This window comes from Schistocerca gregaria, unplaced genomic scaffold (genome assembly GCF_023897955.1).
Source record: "Schistocerca gregaria isolate iqSchGreg1 unplaced genomic scaffold, iqSchGreg1.2 ptg000204l, whole genome shotgun sequence".
Classification (NCBI taxonomy): Eukaryota; Metazoa; Arthropoda; class Insecta; order Orthoptera; family Acrididae; genus Schistocerca; species Schistocerca gregaria.
Window position 1 is genome coordinate 3,092,938 of NW_026061739.1, and position 10,902 is coordinate 3,103,839.

Here is a 10,902-nt window from a genome sequence, read left to right on the forward strand (position 1 = left end):
GCTTCTAAGTTGATGTAATAGCCAGTAAGAAGTAGTACAATTCAAGTTTTAGGTATCGATTATTGACTTTTTAGCTGGCTTTGGTGTCTTGGACATGAGCTAGGGCCTTAAGATTCTGCAAGAAAGGAGGACTAGCAGCCGAGTTGCGAGGGAGAAAGTGAAAAGTGTTCATATGTAGTAAAAACCTGAGAAATCCGTCCGTTTTCGTCATTTGTTATCGAATCGACGTAAAGCCAGATCGTCACATTGGCCGCTCTTCTCTCTGAAACAGTTGTACTTATCGTCTGCAAAGCTATGTCGCGTGCTGCGGTATGCGGAGACACTAAAAGCACCATAGTAGATCACAGATGAAGCTTCTAAGTTGATGTAATAGGCAGTAAGAAGTAGTACAATTCAAGTCTTAGGTATCGATTATTGACTTTTTACCATTCTTTGGTGCCTTGGACATGAGCTAGGACCTTAAAATTCTGCATGAACGGAGGACTAGCAGCCGAGTTGCAGGGGAGAATGTAAAAAGTGTTCATATGTAGTAAAAACCTGAGACATCCGTTCGTTATCGTCATTTGTTATCGAATCGCCTTAAAGCCAGATCGTCACATTAGCCGCTCTTCTCTCTGAAACGGTTGTACTTATCGACTGCAAAGCTATGTCGCGTGCTGCGATATTCGGAGACACTAAAAGCACCATAGTAGAACACAGATGAAGCTTCTAAGTTGAAGTAATATCCAGTAAGATGTAGTACAATTCAAGTCTTAGGTATCGATTATTGACTTTTTACCATTCTTTGGTGCCTTGGACATGAGCTAGGAACTTAAAATTCTGCATGAACGGAGGACTAGCAGCCGAGTTGCTTGGGAGAATGTGAAAAGTGTTCATATGTAGTAAAAACCTGAGAAATCCGTCCGTTTTCGTCATTTGTTATCGAATCGTCTTAAAGCCAGATCGTCACATTGGCGCTCTTCTCTTTGAAACGGTTGTACTTATCGTCTGCAAAGCTATGTCGCGTGCTGCGGTATGCGGAGACACTAAAAGCACCATAGTAGAACACAGATGAAGCTTCTAAGATGATGTAATAGCCAGTAAGAAGTAGTACAATTCAAGTGTTAGGTATCGATTATTAAATTTTTAGCTGGCTTTGGTGACTTGGACATGAGCTAAGACCTTACGATTTTGCATGAAACGAGGACTAGCAGCCGAGTTGCACGGCAGAATGTGAAAAGTGTTCATATGTAGTAAAAACCTGAGAAATCCGTCCGTTTTCGTCATTTGTTATCGAATCGACTTAAAGCCAGATCTTCACATTGTCCGCCCTTCTCTCTGAAACGGTTGTACTTATCGTCTGCAAAGCTATGTCGCGTGCTGCGGTATGCGGAGACACTAAAAGCACCATAGTAGAACACAGATGAAGCTTGTAAGCTGATGTAATACCCAGTAAGAAGTAGTACAATTCATGTTATAGGTATCGATTATTAAATTCTTAGCTTGCTTTGGTGACTTGAACATGAGCTAGGACCTTAAGATTCTGCATGAAAGGAGGACTAGCAGCCGAGTTGCACTGGAGAATGTGGAAAATGTTCATATGTAGTAAAAACCTGAGAAATCCGTCCGTTTTCTTCATTTGTTATCGAATCGACTTAAAGCCAGATCGTCACATTGGCCGCTCTTCTCTCTGAAACGGTTGTACTTATCGACTGCAAAGCTATGTCGCGTGCTGCGGTATGCGGAGACACTAAAAGCACCATAGTAGAACACAGATGAAGCTTCTAAGTTGATGTAATAGCCAGTAAGAAGTAGTACAATTCAAGTTTTAGGTATCGATTATTGACTTTTTAGCTGGCTTTGGTGTCTTGGACATGAGCTAGGGCCTTAAGATTCTGCAAGAAAGGAGGACTAGCAGCCGAGTTGCGAGGGAGAAAGTGAAAAGTGTTCATATGTAGTAAAAACCTGAGAAATCCGTCCGTTTTCGTCATTTGTTATCGAATCGACGTAAAGCCAGATCGTCACATTGGCCGCTCTTCTCTCTGAAACAGTTGTACTTATCGTCTGCAAAGCTATGTCGCGTGCTGCGGTATGCGGAGACACTAAAAGCACCATAGTAGATCACAGATGAAGCTTCTAAGTTGATGTAATAGGCAGTAAGAAGTAGTACAATTCAAGTCTTAGGTATCGATTATTGACTTTTTACCATTCTTTGGTGCCTTATACATGAGCTAGGACCTTAAAATTATGCATGAACGGAGGACTAGCAGCCGAGTTGCAGGGGAGAATGTAAAAAGTGTTCATATGTAGTAAAAACCTGAGAAATCCGTTCGTTATCGTCATTTGTTATCGAATCGCCTTAAAGCCAGATCGTCACATTAGCCGCTCTTCTCTCTGAAACGGTTGTACTTATCGACTGCAAAGCTATGTCGCGTGCTGCGATATTCGGAGACACTAAAAGCACCATAGCAGAACACAGATGAAGCTTCTAAGTTGAAGTAATATCCAGTAAGATGTAGTACAATTCAAGTCTTAGGTATCGATTATTGACTTTTTACCATTCTTTGGTGCCTTGGACATGAGCTAGGACCTTAAAATTCTGCATGAACAGAGGACTAGCAGCCGAGTTGCTTGGGAGAATGTGAAAAGTGTTCATATGTAGTAAAAACCTTAGAACCCCGTCCGTTTTCGTCATTTGTTATCGAATCGACTTAAAGCCAGATCGTCACATTGGCCGCTCTTCTCTCTGAAACGGTTGTACTTATCGTCTGCAAAGCTATGTCGCGTGCTGCGGTATGCGGAGACACTAAAAGCATCATAGTAGAACACAGATGAAGCTTCTAAGTTGATGTAATAGCCAGTAAGAAGTAGTACAATTCAAGTTTTAGGTATCGATTATTGACTTTTTAGCTGCCCTTGGTGCCTTGGACATGAGCTAGGACCTTAAGATTCTGCATGAAAGGAGGACTAGCAGCCGAGTTGCAGGGGAAATGTAAAAAGTGATCATATGTAGTAAAAGCCTGAGAATTCTGTTCGTTATCGTCATTTGTTATCGAATCGACTTAAAGCCAGATCGTCACCTTAGCCGCTCTTCTCTCTGAAACGATTGTACTTATCGACTGCAAAGCTATGTCGCGAGCTGCGGTATGCGGAGACACTAAAACCACCATAGTAAAACACAGATGAAGCTTCTAAGACGATGTAATAGTCAGTAAGAAGTAGTACAATTCAAGTTTTAGGTATCGATTATTGACTTTTTAGCTGCCCTTGGTGCCTTGGACATGAGCTAGGACCTTAAGATTCTGCATGAAAGGAGGACTAGCAGCCGAGTTGCACGGGAGAATGTGAAAAGTGTTCATATGTAGTAAAAACCTGAGAAATCCGTCCGTTTTCGTCACTTCTTATCGAATCGACTTAAAGCCAGATCGTCACATTGGCCGCTCTTCTCTCTGAAACGGTTGTACTTATCGTCTGCAAAGCTATGTCGCGTGCTGTGGTATGCCGAGACACTAAAAGCATCATAGTAGAACACAGGTGAAGCTTCTAAGTTGATGTAATAGCCAGTAAGAAGTAGTACAATTCAAGTTTTAGGTATCGATTATTGACTTTTTAGGTGGCTTTGGTGTTTTGGACATGAGCTAGGACCTTAAGATTCTGCATGAAAGGAGGACTAGCAGCCGAGTTGCAGGGGAGAATGTAAAAAGTGTTCATATGTAGTAAAAACCTGAGAAATCCGTTCGTTATCGTCATTTGTTATCGAATCGACTTAAAGCCAGATCGTCACATTAGCCGCTCTTCTCTCTGAAACGGTTGTACTTATCGACTGCAAAGCTATGTCGCGTGCTGCGGTATGCGGAGACACTAAAAGCACCATAGTAGAACACAGATGAAGCTTCTAAGCTGATGTAATACCCAGTAAGAAGTAGTACAATTCATGTTATAGTTATCGATTATTAAATTCTTAGCTTGCTTCGGTGACTTGAACATGAGCTAGGACCTTAAGATTCTGCATGAAAGGAGGACTAGCAGCCGAGTTGCACTGGAGAATGTGGAAAATGTTCATATGTAGTAAAAACCTGAGAAATCCTTACGTTTTCGTCATTTGTTATCGAATTGACTTAAAGCCAGATCGTCACATTGGCCGCTCTTCTCTCTGAAACGGTTGTACTTATCGTCTGCAAAGCTATGTCGCGTGCTGCGGTATGCGGAGACACTAAAAGCACCATAGTAGAACACAGATGAAGCTTCTAAGTTGATGTAATAGCCAGTAAGAAGTAGTACAATTCAAGTTTTAGGTATCGATTATTGAATTTTTAGCTGGCTTTGGTGTCTTGGACATGAGCTAGGGCCTTAAGATTCTGCTTGAAAGGAGGACTAGCAGCCGAGTTGCGAGGGAGAAAGTGAAAAGTGTTCATATGTAGTAAAAACCTGAGAAATCCGTCCGTTTTCGTCATTTGTTATCGAATCGACGTAAAGCCAGATCGTCACATTGGCAGCTCTTCTCTCTGAAACAGTTGTACTTATCGTCTGCAAAGCTATGTCGCGTGCTGCGGTATGCGGAGACACTAAAAGCACCATAGTAGATCACAGATGAAGCTTCTAAGTTGATGTAATAGGCAGTAAGAAGTAGTACAATTCAAGTTTTAGGTATCGATTATTGACTTTTTAGCTGGCTTTGGTGCCTTGGAGAGGAGCTAGGACCTTAAGATTCTGCATGAAAGGAGGACTAGCAGCCGAGTTGCACGGGAGAATGTGAAAAGTGTTCATATGTAGTAAAAACCTGAGAAATCCGTCCGTTATCGTCATTTGTTATCGAATCGACTGAAAGCCAGATCGTCACATTGGCCGCTCTTCTCTCTGAAACGGTTGTACTTATCGTCTGCAAAGCTATGTCGCGTGCTGCGGTATGCGGAGACACTAAAATCACCATAGTAGAACACAGATGAAGCTTCTAAGTTGAAGTAATATCCAGAAAGATGTAGTACAATTCAAGTCTTAGGTATCGATTATTGACTTTTTACCATTCTTTGGGGCCTTGGACATGAGCTAGGACCTTAAAATTCTGCATGAACGGAGGACTAGCAGCCGAGTTGCAGGGGAGAATGTAAAAAGTGTTCATATGTAGTAAAAACCTGAGAAATCCGTTCGTTATCGTCATTTGTTATCGAATCGCCTTAAAGCCAGATCGTCACATTAGCCGCTCTTCTCTCTGAAACGGTTGTACTTATCGACTGCAAAGCTATGTCGCGTGCTGCGATATGCGGAGACACTAAAAGCACCATAGTAGAACACAGATGAAGCTTCTAAGATGATGTAATAGTCAGTAAGATGTAGTACAATTCAAGTTTTAGGTATCGATTATTGACTTTTTAGGTGTCTTTGGTGCCTTGGACATGAGTTAGGACCTTAAGATTCTGCATGAAAGGAGGTCTAGCAGCCGAGTTGTATGGGAGAATGTGAAAAGTGTTCATATGTAGTAAAAACCTGAGAAATCCGTCCGTTTTCGTCATTTGTTATCGAATCGACTTAAAGCCAGATCGTCACAATGGCCGCTCTTCTCTCTGAAACGGTTGTACTTATCTTCTGCAAAGCTATGTCGCGTGCTGCGGTATGTGGAGACACTAAAAGCACCATAGTAGAACACAGATGAAGCTTCTAAGTTGATGTAATAGCCAGTAAGAAGTAGTACAATTCAAGTTTTAGGTATCGATTATTCACTTTTTAGCTGGCTTTGGTGCCTTGGACATGAGCTAGGACTTTAAGATTGTGAATGAAAAGAAGACTAGCAGCCGAGTTGCGCGGGAGAATGTGAAAAGTGTTCATATGTAGTAAAAACCTGAGAAATCCGTCCGTTTTCGTCATTTGTTATCGAATCGACTTAAAGCCAGATCGTCACATTGGCCGCTCTTCTCTCTGAAACGGTTGTACTTATCGTCTGCAAAGCTATGTCGCGTGCTGCGGTATGCGGAGACACTAGAAGCATCATAGTAGAACACAGATGAAGCTTCTAAGTTGATGTAATAGCCAGTAAGAAGTAGTACAATTCAAGTTTTAGGTATCGATTATTGACTTTTTAGGTGGGTTTGGTGACTTGGACATGAGCTAGGACCTTAAGATTCTGCATGAAAGGAGGACTAGCAGCCGAGTTGCAGGGGAGAATGTAAAAAGTGTTCATATGTAGTAAAAACCTGAGAAATCCGTTCGTTATCGTCATTTGTTATCGAATCGACTTAAAGCCAGATCGTCACATTAGCCGCTCTTCTCTCTGAAACGGTTGTACTTATCGACTGCAAAGCTATATCGCGTGCTGCAGTATGCGGAGACACTAAAAGCACCATAGTAGAACACAGATGAAGCTTCTAAGATGATGTAATAGTCAGTAAGAAGTAGTACAATTAAAGTTACAAGTATCGATTATTGACTTTTTAGCTGACTTTGGTGCCTTGGATATGAGTTAGGACCTTAAGATTCTGCATGAAAGGAGGTCTAGCAGCCGAGTTGTACGGGAGAATTTGTAAAGTGTTCATATGTAGTAAAAACCTGAGAAATCCGTCCGTTTTCGTCATTTGCTATCGAATCGACTTAAAGCCAGATCGTCACATTAGCCGCAATTCTCTCTGAAATGGTTGTACTTATCGACTGCAAAGCTATGTCGCGTGCTGCGGTATGCGGAGACACTAAAAGCACCATAGTAGAACACAGATGAAGCTTCTAAGTTGATGTAATAGCCAGTAAGAAGTAGTACAATTCAAGTTTTAGGTATCGATTATTGACTTTTTAGGTGGGTTTGGTGCCTTGGACATGAGCTAGGACCTTAAGATTCTGCATGAAAGGAGGACTAGCAGCCGAGTTGCAGGGGAGAATGTAAAAAGTGTTCATATGTAGTAAAAACCTGAGAAATCCGTTCGTTATCGTCATTTGTTATCGAATCGCCTTAAAGCCAGATCGTCACATTAGCCGCTCTTCTCTCTGAAACAGTTGTACTTATCGACTGCAAAGCTATGTCGCGTGCTGCGATATGCGGAGACACTAAAAGCACCATAGTAGAACACAGATGAAGCTTCTAAGATGATGTAATAGTCAGTAAGATGTAGTACAATTCAAGTTTTAGGTATCGATAATTGACTTTTTAGCTGTCTTTGGTGCCTTGGACATGAGTTAGGACCTTAAGATTCTGCATGAAAGGAGGTCTAGCAGCCGAGTTGTACGGGAGAATGTGGAAAATGTTCATATGTAGTAAAAACCTGAGAAATCTGTCCGTTTTCGTCATTTGTTATCGAATCGACTTAAAGCCAGATCGTCACATTGGCCGCTCTTCTCTCTGAAACAATTGTACTTATCTTCTGCAAAGCTAAGTCGCGTGCTGGGGTATGTGGAGACACTAAAAGCACCATAGTAGAACACAGATGAAGCTTCTAAGTTGATGTAATAGCCAGTAAGAAGTAGTACTATTCAAGTTTTAGGTATCGATTATTGACTTTTTAGCTGCCCTTGGTTCCTTGGACATGAGCTAGGACCTTAAGATTCTGCATAAAAGGAGGACTAGCAGCCGAGTTGCACGGGAGAATGTAAAAAGTGTTCATATGTAGTAAAAACCTGAGAAATCTGTCCGTTATCGTCATTTGTTATCGAATCGACTTAAAGCAAGATCGTCACATTAGCCGCTCTTCTCTCTGAAACGGTTGTACTTATCGACTGCAAAGCTATGTCGCGTGCTGCGGTATGCGGAGACACTAAAAGCACCATAGTAGAACACAGATGAAGCTTCTAAGATGATGTAATAGTCAGTAAGAAGTAGTACAATTCAAGTTTTAAGTATCGATTATTGACTTTTTAGCTGACTTTGGTGCCTTGGACATGAGTTAGGACCTTAAGATTCTGCATGACCGGAGGTCTAGCAGGCGAGTTGTACGGGAGAATGTGAAAAGTGTTCATATGTAGTAAAAACCAGAGAAATCCGTCCGTTTTCGTCATTTGTAATCGAATCGACTTAAAGCCAGATCGTCACATTAGCCGCAATTCTCTCTGAAACGGTTGTACTTATCGACTGCAAAGCTATGTCGCGTGCAGCGGTATGCGGAGACACTAAAAGCACCATAGTAGAACACAGATGTAGCTTCTAAGTTGATGTATTAGCCAGTAAGAAGTAGTACCATTCAAGTTTTAGGTATCGATTATTGACTTTTTAGCTGGCTTTGGTGCCTTGGACATGAGCTAGGACCTTAAGATTCTGCATGAAAGGAGGACTAGCAGCCGAGTTGCACGGGAGAATGTGAAAAGTGTTCATATGTAGTAAAAACCAGAGAAATCCGTCCGTGTTCGACATTTGTTATCGAATCGACTTAAAGCCAGATCGTCACATTGGCCGCTCTTCTCTCTGAAACGGTTGTACTTATCGTCTGCAAAGCTATGTCGATTGCTGCGGTTTGCGGAGACACTATAAGCACCATAGTAAAACACAGATGAAGCTTCCAATTTGATGTAATAGCCAGTAAGAAGTAGTACAATTCAAGTTTTAAGTATCGATTGTTGACTTCTTACACTTCTTTGGTGCCTTGGGCATGAGCCAGGAACTTAAGATTTTGTGTAATAGGAGGTCTAGCAGCCGCGTTGCACGTGAGAATGTGAAAAGTGTTCATATGTAGTAAAAACCTGAGAAATCGGTCCGTTTTCGTCATTTGTTGTCGAATCGACTTAAAGCCAGATCGTCACATTGGCCGCTCTTCTCTCTGAAACGGTTGTACTTATCGTCTGCAAAGCTATGTCGCGTGCTGCGGTATGCGGAGACACTAAAAGCATCATAGTAGAACACAGATGAAGCTTCTAAGTTGATGTAATATGCCAGTAAGAAGTAGTACCATTCAAGTTTTAGGTATCGATTATTGACTTTTTAGCTGGCTTTGGTGCCTTGGACATGAGCTAGGACCTTAAATTCTGCATGAGAGGAAGACTAGCAGCCGAGTTGCACGGGAGAATGTGAAAAGTGTTCATATGTAGTAAAAACCTGAGAAATCCGTCCGTTTTCGTCATTTGTTATCGAATCGACTTAAAGCCAGATCGTCACATTGGCCGCTCTTCTCTCTGAAACGGTTGTACTTATCGTCTGCAAAGCTATGTCGCGTGCTGCGGTATGCGGAGACACTAAAAGCATCATAGTAGAACACAGATGAAGCTTCTAATTGATGTAATAGCCAGTAAGAAGTAGTACAATTCAAGTTTTAGGTATCGATTATTGACTTTGTAGCTGCCCTTGGTTCCTTGGACATGAGCTAGGACCTTAAGATTCTGCATGAAAGGAGGACTAGCAGCCGAGTTGCACGGGAGAACGTAAAAAGTGTTCATATGTAGTAAAAACCTGAGAAATCTGTCCGTTATCGTCATTTGTTATCGAATCGACTTAAAGCAAGATCGTCACATTAGCCGCTCTTCTCTCAGAAACGGTTGTACTTATCGACTGCAAAGCTATGTCGCGTGCTGCGGTATGCGGAGACACTAAAAGCACCATAGTAGAACACAGATGAAGCTTCTAAGATGATGTAATAGTCAGTAAGAAGTAGTACAATTCAAGTTTTAAGTATCGATTATTGACTTTTTAGCTGACTTTGGTGCCTTGGACATGAGTTAGGACCTTAAGATTCTGCATGACCGGAGGTCTAGCAGGCGAGTTGTACGGGAGAATGTGAAAAGTGTTCATATGTAGTAAAAACCAGAGAAATCCGTCCGTTTTCGTCATTTGTAATCGAATCGACTTAAAGCCAGATCGTCACATTAGCCGCAATTCTCTCTGAAACGGTTGTACTTATCGACTGCAAAGCTATGTCGCGTGCAGCGGTATGCGGAGACACTAAAAGCACCGTAGTAGAACACAGATGTTGCTTCTAAGTTGATGTAATAGCCAGTAAGAAGTAGTACCATTCAAGTTTTAGGTATCGATTATTGACTTTTTAGCTGGCTTTGGTGCCTTGGACATGAGCTAGGACCTTAAGATTCTGCATGAAAGGAGGACTAGCAGCCGAGTTGCACGGGAGAATGTGAAAAGTGTTCATATGTAGTAAAAACCAGAGAAATCCGTCCGTGTTCGACATTTGTTATCGAATCGACTTAAAGCCAGATCGTCACATTGGCCGCTCTTCTCTCTGAAACGGTTGTACTTATCGTCTGCAAAGCTATGTCGATTGCTGCGGTTTGCGGAGACACTAAAAGCACCATAGTAAAACACAGATGAAGCTTCCAATTTGATGTAATAGCCAGTAAGAAGTAGTACAATTCAAGTTTTAAGTATCGATTGTTGACTTCTTACACTTCTTTGGTGCCTTGGGCATGAGCCAGGAACTTAAGATTTTGCGTAATAGGAGGTCTAGCAGCCGCGTTGCACGTGAGAATGTGAAAAGTGTTCATATGTAGTAAAAACCTGAGAAATCGGTCCGTTTTCGTCATTTGTTGTCGAATCGACTTAAAGCCAGATCGTCACATTGGCCGCTCTTCTCTCTGAAACGGTTGTACTTATCGTCTGCAAAGCTATGTCGCGTGCTGCGATATGCGGAGACACTAAAAGCATCATAGTAGAACACAGATGAAGCTTCTAAGTTGATGTAATATGCCAGTAAGAAGTAGTACCATTCAAGTTTTAGGTATCGATTATTGACTTTTTAGCTGGCTTTGGTGCCTTGGACATGAGCTAGGACCTTAAAATTCTGCATGAGAGGAGGACTAGCAGCCGAGTTGCACGGGAGAATGTGAAAAGTGTTCATATGTAGTAAAAACCTGAGAAATCCGTCCGTTTTCGTCATTTGGTATCGAATCGACTTAAAGCCAGATCGTCACATTGGCCGCTCTTCTCTCTGAAACGGTTGTACTTATCGTCTGCAAAGCTATGTCGCGTGCTGCGGTATGCGGAGACACTAAAAGCATCATAGTAGAACA